General features: G+C 43.5%; 1 long non-coding RNA gene across 1 annotated transcript; it reads left to right on the top strand.

The window, feature by feature from the left end:
• The first annotated feature begins 5,881 nt into the window (after positions 1-5,881).
• On the top strand, positions 5,882-8,505 carry LOC124698848. The gene is made up of 3 exons (XR_007001140.1): positions 5,882-6,178; positions 6,311-6,544; positions 8,283-8,505. It is a non-coding gene; the product is annotated as an uncharacterized LOC124698848 (long non-coding RNA).
• Positions 8,506-9,513: the final 1,008 nt, after the last annotated feature.

Raw genomic sequence — 9,513 nt, 5'->3', positions numbered from 1 at the left:
CGCAACACTCGGAAAGCCACTCTCAATGGGATAGGTACACAAAGAAAGAAACGGGGTTACAAGGGGTGGGGAAAGTTATACCTATTGATGTTAGGCGGTGTCAAGCACACAAACTTGCGATGATCGAGGTGGTGTCGATGATGGTCTCGAAGTTGCGCCGGAATCCGGGGTGCCAAAGGTGTCGTCGCGGTGTTGATGTAGGCGCGAAAGCGAAATAGACAACCAATGCACTCCAAATCGGAAATCCGAAAACAAAAGTCAATGCCCGAAAAGTTGGGTCAAAACGAGCGGGCGAAGTGGTCAAAATTTTGGAGTCAAATGGGCTCGGGAAAATTGTCAAAATTTGGAGTCAAGATGGTGGTATTATGGTCAAAATTTGAGGTCAAACGGGCTCCGGAAAGTTGTCAAAAGTTGGGTCAAAGTTGGGGGTCAAAAGTTGCTGAAATTTGGGTCAAAAACTGCGCCGGGCGGAACTTCCGGTCAAGTTCCGGTCAACTTCCGGAAATACACTGCTAGTATCCAGGGGCTACTGCGAGGAAAACGCGCAATTCCGGAACTTGGGCGGAACAAGGGCGGAAGTACTGCTGGGGCGGAAGTACCGGTCTCAACTGCCGGAAGTTCCGGTGAGGTTTTCTGTGCGAATTTGCTGAGCGATTTGTTGGGCGACGGCGCTGGTTGCGGAACTGCAGCGGAGACGCGCGGTGATTGGCGAGCTAGCGAAACGGAGGCAGCGCGTGGATGGTGCCTGGGGCCGAGCGGGGAGGAGGGCCACGGCCTGGTGGCTTGGGCCTGGGGCGTGCTTGGCCACGAGCGGAGGCGGTGGCTTCGAGTGGCTCGATCGGGGCGTGGCGCGCGGTGTGGTGGTGGGCCGGCGGCCTTAGCGGGGGCGTGCGGGGGACTTGGCCGATCGAGGCTGGCCTGGTTGTGCGCTAGGCGCTGCTGGGCGAGCGAGGCGGAGGCGTGCGATGTGGGGCAGCGAGCGGAGCGAGGTGATGGGCGGTTGGTGGCGCTAGGGGCGAGCTGGTGGTTGGCGGGGAGCCGATGCGCGCGGCCTGGCGCTCGAGCTGCTGCGGGCGAGGCGGTTGGGGCGGCCGAGCGAAGCGATGGTGGGGTGGGCCTGGCGTGCGCGGGATGGCGGCAGGCCTGGTGGCGTTTGTTTCGTGCGGTGGTGTTTTGCCGGCGCTGTAGGCCTGGGGAGCGGGCGGGTGGAGCTATGGGCGCAACGAGGAAGATGGGCGTTGACCCAGAAATTGGAAAAATTTGTGCGAGCGGAAGTTCCGCTAGGAGCAGCCGGTAGTACCGGAAATACACGAATTTCTAGATCTGGATCTGGGACGATGAACAGCATGAACACGGGGCGAAAACTGCGGGATAAATCGATGGATTTGGAGGGGCAAACGATGGAATTGACCGGTGATAATTGGAGGGATGATAGATCAACACGAAAGACAACAGATCTGTGGACCAAAACCACAAACAACGCAACAAATCCTGAGATCCAAATTCGAGCTATTTTTTGGGGAATTTTTTTTGGGGAAATTTTTGGGCGAAATTGGTGGAATCGGAGGGTCAAATCCGTGGCAACCTTTGCTCTGATACCATATGATACGGGCTAAGCCCGAGGGTGTGCCCAATCTTCACGGTTTGACCCGGGTGAGTGTGATTGCGAAGGGGGATTCGCGGGGAAGTGGATGAACGCGAAGAACACGATACAAACACACGCACACAACACAATCGGTTTGTTCTCGTTGGCCCGAACCACCAACTCGATAGAAGTTGCAAGGAAAAGACCTTTCGGTAGAAGTCCCGCAAAAAGATCGACAAATCAAAGATCCTATATATCTAGAAGGGTGAAAAGACCAAAATCAATAGAAGTGCAAGCAAAATACCCAAAGGTAGAAGTGCAAGAAAAAGATCAAAATTGGTAGAAGTCACCAAAGAGATACAATAGGATTCGATAAGGAGCCCGGGTGGTACAATAGAAATTAATCTAAGGTGGGGGTTTCCCAAATCCACTAAGGGATAATAGAGGCATAAGCCAATTCTTCTAAACATCATCTCTCCCTCATGAAGGTGGGGGTAGGTGTCTATTTATAGGCAAGGGGATGAAGGGGTAAGTTACAAGCCAAAGGGGGCTGAGATCTGGCTGAGGTTCGATGGGGCGGAAGTTCCGACCGTCCTGGGCGGAAGTTCCGGCCATCAGGGGCGGAAGTTCCGGCCGCAGTTCTTCAGCATGAGCATCTTCAGTCTTGGATGGAATCTGGGCGGAAGTTCCGGCTGTGTCGGGCGGAAGTTCCGGCCTGGAGCGTCCAGCTCCTCTTTCTCCTTCTCTTCCATGCTTCCGTGACATCGGCCTTGCGTCCTCGGGTCTCCATGGCATCCTCTCTTCCCTCCGTACTTGTCGTCGAGTTCCTATCATCAAGGTATGACGGAGTATGAAGTAGTATATTGTCCCAAATAGGCGATTCGAGGCACGCGTAAAGGAGAAGATTCACCTTAGCGTGCCGTCTTGGCGATGAAGCACATGATGCGGTGAAGACCGAAGGTCGGGCTGCATCACATATGCCAAAGACTCATGAATATAAATCTAAATGACGATCAAGATAAGTTCATTTGGGGCCTAACATCTTCAGGGAAATTCACTGTTAGATATATGTATGCTGATTTGTTAAATGGAAGTACTAGATATCTTCGTAAATATCTTTGGAATATAAAAATACCACTTAAAATTAAAATCTTCATGTGCTTCCTCTGCAAGAAAGTCCTTTTGACCCGTGATAATCTAGCCAAAAGAAATTGGAATGGAAATACGAAATGTTCATTCTGTGACGCTGAGGAATCAGTGGAACATTTGTTTATCTCATGTCCTTTTGCTAGGCTTATTTGGCGGGTAATTTTTGCTGCATATAATATTCCACCTTCATCCAATATTAAAAATCTGTTTGGGAATTGGCTTAATGGAACTGACAAAACAGATAAAGTTAGGATTCGCATTGGTGTTTCGGCTTTATGTTGGTCAATTTGGAATTGGAGAAATGATATTGTTTTTAACAAAAAGGACTCTACTAATTTTTTGCAGGTTATTCACACTATGGTACACTGCATCCAGCTATGGCTCTTCTTGCTCCTGGAGGACCAGCAAGAGTGCATGGTTTCTGGATGCAACCGCCTTCGAATGGTTGACCAGGATATTTTCTACCAGGATACTTGGCGGTCTGTTAAGAGATTACATCATGCATAGTCTACTCAGTCCTTTACGTCAGTTTCTTTGGTTGATTGCTGTATCGATCCTTTGTGGTCGTTGATTTGTAAACTTTGAACTTTCGTTTCATTAATAAAAGGCTGTGTGTATCAACCGATGCAGAGGCCGGGGATCAACCCCATTTCGAAAAAAACAACAAAAGGGGGCTCAGGGTGAGAATGAACTTAACATCAACATATATGTATCAACAGCGACTCATCAGGCACAATAAGTCACCATATCCATATATCAAGATCTTGTGGTCACGACTTGGTATCTAGCGTTCACACGTTCACAACAATCAAGCAAAGAAAATTACAGAGAAAAGTTTAGACTTTTCACCGCGCTCTGGTTCTTCTCCTCTTTGATCGAAGCAGGGGAAGTAGACCGGGACAGATCAGACGAAGGGGAAGCAGATCGGGTCAGACACGGATCTTCAGCAGCCGCACGCCATGTTCTTCTTCTCCTTCTCGCTTCTTCGTTTCTCGGCGTGCACGAGTAGAGTGGGTGGAGGTGATGATGGTGATGTGCTGGATTGGGGGGGGGGGGGGGTGGATGGATGCCCCCTTCACGCGCACGGCGTGCATCTTATCACCAGCGAGGGCAGCGCGGGAGTGGTTGGAACGGCCGGATACGGCAACGCCATTCACGGATGCCTGCCGTGATTCTTTTGTTTGTTGGTCTTTTTTCCCATAGCCCCATGGAACTTCTCGTTTCTGAGTTTCTACTTCATCCACTTGCGAGTTTGAACTTGATTTGAATGGATTTGGAGTATTTGGTGTAGTTTGGGCCTTGGCACCCTAATCTGCAAATGATTATGAACAGTGTTGTCATTTGACAAAGAAATGATTCATTTGGAGAACATTTGAATTAAAATATGTGTCTCACTAAAATGAATATATGAGCAAATTTTGTATCAAAAACATGGATATCACGCCGGTGCGACGTCCAAAATACCGTCAGGATATGACATGTGTTCTTTATAGTCCCCCGGTCATCATTCATCAAGCAAAGCAGTGAACCAAAAACTTAAGAAAACATGGTTGATAAGGAAAAAGTACACACTGCAGACAAATCAAAATCAACCCACATGAAAAAAGTATAGTTAGAATGGTAGTGTTGAATATAATTGCCTAGTCTCTTTCATTAGATCAGTCTTTTGGTTAAACTGGCATGTAGATCCACTTTTATTTAAATCAAACAAGACCATAAAGTTGTAAATAAGTAGCATTGATATATATATATATTTTTTAAAATCTACCAAGGCTCAAGTAAAGTCATGAAGTTCAGATGAACAGTGACAAATTGCACATGGCATATGGTCAGGAGTCTTTGGTTCTTGGTTCACAAGAATAGAAAAAAAAATGTAAAACATGGGAATCCATATACATATGGTCAGATCAAAATCAAACCACGTGAAAAAAGTATAATTAGGATGTTAGTAATAAAGACCTCAATTTTCGTGTGTATGAATTTGAAAAAAGTGATTGTAAACTCTCTCAATTTTCCATTAGAACCGAGATCAAAGGAAATTTTCGTGTGTTTTTTCTTTGCTCTATTCCTTTGATCGGTTAATAGCGACACTATACAAAAATGTCCTACTCCTATGGAATTCCTCCACTTTTACTATGAACCAAACAAGACCATAGACTTGTAAATAAGTAGCATTGATTTTCTAAAAAAATCTACCGAGGCTCAAGTAAAGTCATGAAGCTCAGATGAACAGTGACAAATTGCACAAGGCAATTATTACAAGAATTAATCCTGTTTAGATCGCTGCATTCTCAGGCCTTGTGCAGCGCCATGCGAGCGAATGGCCCTCTGCTCATGGGCCGGTCTGCGGGCCAGTGTGTCTGTCGGTGCGCGTTGGAGAACCATCGAGCCGCTCGACAGACCCGTCCACCTCTCTTCTCTCTCCCTTTCTTCTTCCCGAGAGGCAGATCCGCATGCTAGGGTTACCGGCGGCTGCCCCGACGCCCTGTCCTCCTCCCAAGATCCACAGCCTCCGTCGCCTTCCTACTGCGCCGAGATGCTGCGACCTCTTTCTCTCAATCCCGAGCCCTATCTTTCTCCTCCCGTCTCTCACCTCCCTGACGGCGTCGGCATGTAGGGCCTGGTGGAGCATCGGGCGGAGGCGGCAGCGACAACCAGGTCTCGGAGCACGACAAGGGAAGGCTAGGATGGAGTGAGATCAGGTGACATGCACCTTTTGCATGTCACCGTGTGACATGCGGCCTAAATCCAAATTTAAACTTTGCGAAAAAATTTGAAATAAATCATGCATGTTCACAACACATATTAAGATAATCTCTATAAATTTCAGATCAAAATTCGAAACATACATCGAGAAACAAAAAAGAGAAACTCAGATATGAATAGTCTCAGAGAAACTCAGATTTGAATTCGAGAACTATTCATGACAGATTTCTCTTTTTTTGTTTCTCGACGTATGTTTCGAATTTTGATCTGAAAATTTTAGGGGTTGTCTTAATATGTGCTGTGAACATGCATGATTTTTTTTAGATTTTTTCGCAAAGTTTAAATTTAGGTTTAGGCCGCATGTCACACGGTGACATGCAAAAGGTGCATGTCACCTGATCTCACTCCGGCTAGGATGTCCTCTCTCTCTCTCTCTCTCTCTCTCTCTCTCTCTCTCTCGGCGGGGGACGACGAGATATCGCGGCGCGGAACAGCGAGCAGGTACTGCAAGGGAAAAGCGACAACATAAGCCTACGTTCCGCTCTCTCCCAGGGCTCCCATCTTTCTGGTAAGATATCCAATACATATTTGTATCATGTCTGAGGATGTTATCTAGATGCAGGCTGAAGGAAATCTTCTTCTTTCCGAGTAAAAACATTAGTTTCACTTTGATTTGGATTCTGGAGAATATGAATGTTTCAGTTTGAAGTGATCATCAATTTGTGTCGCACAAAAATGGTATGTGTAACCACTAATGTTTGTATTTTTTCCTTTCCTGCTCATATGAAGGGTTGTTTAGTTGGTTTACATCGAAGTCGTGAAGAACATGGAATATCTTATTTGTGACAGCAATTGTTGTTGTGTTTCCAGAATTGCAAAGCCTGCTCTCGATGTTGGCCCTCAGTCAAGCACGCACGCTCGCTCACTGTTGGTCCACTCCAGCAACGCTGAAGTTGTCGCAGCCTTGCCGGGGACGGTGTTGGCAGCGTTCGACAGTGTGAGCACATGATCTTTATGTTTCAGGCGGCTTTGGTTACATGTATCTGTTTCTCTAATACTGCTATGAGATTCAGTGGAGGAAGAGCACCGATTTATTTCCATATGGTATGCACATGCAGTCATAATCTATCGAACTATATGTTGGCAAAATCTGCTTGCTCGATAATTTAAAGTAGTGTACAAGATACCCAATGTAGTATTATTGAGTTAGCATTCGATAGATGTGTTTGATGGATGACAAAGGTTGTTGCATGTTGTTATGATTTTTTTTTGTCATGGGTCCGGCGTAATAATTGAGCTTAGGTAGGTCAAATGTCCCTTTTGTTACCTTTTAAAGCATGGTACATGATCAGATTAGCGGCAATTGAAAAAATAGTATAGCACATGTATCTTCTCAAGAAGACTCATAGGTTGATCTGTTTTCACGACCTTTTTGTGCCTAGCGGTGTGCCACATTTTTTAGTTTGCTGCTAAGATTAGCCTTTAATCCTGCAGATTTTTATTAACAATATATTGCCGTACTTGTTTTGTTTCCTGCCTATGATGCCAATTCTTTGTTCTTCTATTTATACACTGCTCTCCATATTGGTATATTTGCCATTGGTTCAACCATTATTCGAGCATCTTTCTGTATCTCCGATTTACTAAGCAAAAAAGTATGAGAGAACTAGGTTTGGTATGATAATGCATCGGCTAGAAAGTGTTTTATTAATTATTGTTTAGTTTTTTCTTGCTGTGAAAGAGAGGAAGAATGATTACATCATAAGTTGTTATACTTAGATATTGAGGAGTCAGCGTGATGTGGGATTTGTATGATGGCCAACACTACCACACTATGTGGGTATATATGTATCCTTAAGAAGATGCATCCCCATGATTTTAGGGCAGGTTTCACTAAATCCAATAGTAAAGGAACAAGCCCTGAATTCCATTCAGAATAACTTACAATTCTTAAACTGGGTCAGTTGGGGGATGTCTCTTGGTGCCTCTGTCGCATCCGTGTAGCTGCCATGTTGGTTTGGTTTCTGCCACCCGTCCAACTTTAGGCAGAGCTTTGTCCTGGAACCATTGCCTGATCACCATGCATGTTGTCGCCCCTGTACAGTTCATGGAGCCACCCATGTGTTGCACGTATGATGGCTGGTGACTGGAGTAGTGCCGAGTGTGTGAAGCGATGCGGATGGAGGGCCAGCCCCTATGCTCACCTACGCCATGAATCCTCCACTGATTCATTGCCTTAGTGTTTTTAAGTTTGTGGTTCTTGATTGGTTAAATTTTCTTTTGTTGGAATATTGAATATGAAGATAGTCTCATATGAACAACTACAACTCTTAGTGTTGGTCTGCGTTATTTAATAACTCTTCAAGAGGTTGTTTGTGTGTGTGTGTGTGTGTGTGTGTGATGATTTAATCCATAAAACTATAGTGTAACTTCTAAAAATTCCAATCTTGATACTCTTTGAAAATTCCAGGCTCAATAGTTGGTGTTGCTTTGTTAAGGAATTGCAGTTTCAACTTACCTAGATCTTTAAATGTCAATAAATTTTACCATGCACATTGTAGGTTCATGGAATCCCTCTTTTGGTTGGTACCTGACATGTACAAGTATCATTGAACTAATAATTTAATAGGGATTTCAATCTCTATTTGGACCACTAGAGCTCTGTATCTTAATTATTTTATTCGACATTCTTTAGGCAGTTTCCTATCTCACCATTTCAAACTTTTGATACACAAAAATGAACTTTATGCATCATTGGATATTTTATAGATTTGTCTGTTGTGCTGTTGGTGCTATATCTTTAGTATATGCCATAATAGAGTTTCATTGTTCCTTTTTGTAGGTTATGTATGGTTGCTTTGGCCTTTGAGCGGTGAAAAATCAAAAAAGAGGTTTTAGGTATGCTTATATGGCAAACCTGATCCAATGCACAATCTAATTGCATGGAGCAAATGAATTTTTTTCATACTTGCAATCCTGCACTTTAAAAAGCATATTATGTAAATTGATTTTTTTATTTCTCCATGTGTTTTGTAAGGCTTGGTGAGGTTAGATAATTTTCTGCCATGTTCTTTGCGATGTCTTGTGCTCTTACAGTGTTTTTAAGTTTGTGGTGCTTGATTGGTTAAATTTTCTGTTGTTGGAATATTGAATATGAAGATAGTCTCATATGAACAACTACAACTCTTAGTGTTGGTCTGCGTTACTTAATAACTCTTCAAGAGGTTGTTTCTGTCTGTGTGTGCGTGTGTGTGATGATTTAATCCATAAAACTATAGTGTAACTTCTAAAAATTCCAATCTTGATACTCTTTGAAAATTCCAGGCTCAATAGTTGGTGTTGCTTTGTTAAGGAATTGCAGTTTCAACTTACCTAGATTCTCTTTATGTCAAACCTTCAATCTTTAAATGTCATTAAATTTTACCATGCACATTGTAGGTTCATGGAATCCCTCTTTTGGTTGGTACCTGACATGTACAATTATCATTGAACTAATAATTTAATAGGGATTTCAATCTCTATTTGGACCACTAGAGCTCTGTATCTTAATTATTTTATTCGACATTCTTTAGGCAGTTTCCTAGCTCACCATTTCAAACTTTTGATACACAAAAATGAACTTTATGCATCATTGGATATTTTATAGATTTGTCTGTTGTGCTGTTGGTGCTATATTTTTCCCACTTTAGTATATGCCATAATAGAGTTTCATTGTTCCTTTTTGTAGGTTATGTATGGTTGCTTTTTGAGCGGTGAAAAATCAAAACAGAAGCTTTAGGTATGCTTATATGTCAAACCTGATCCAATGCACAATCTAATTGCATGAAGCAAATGAATTTTTGTCATACTTGCAATCCTGCACTTTAAAAAGCATATTATGTAAATTGATTTTTTTTTACTTCTCCATGTGTTTTGTAAGGCTTGGTGAGGTTAGATAATTTTCTGCCATGTTCTTTGCGATGTCTTGTGCTCTTACGTACCATGCAGCATAAGATTCTGGAATGTTGGGTTTGGTCCTTTATTAACTATATGTTGAAGTTGAAAATTGTAACCACACAGTTGGCTATTCTTTT

This window comes from Lolium rigidum, chromosome 3, assembly GCF_022539505.1.
Source record: "Lolium rigidum isolate FL_2022 chromosome 3, APGP_CSIRO_Lrig_0.1, whole genome shotgun sequence".
In the NCBI taxonomy this organism is placed as follows: domain Eukaryota; kingdom Viridiplantae; phylum Streptophyta; class Magnoliopsida; order Poales; family Poaceae; genus Lolium; species Lolium rigidum.
Note: the sequence above shows the minus strand (reverse complement) of the source record. Positions and strands in the feature narration are given on the sequence as shown.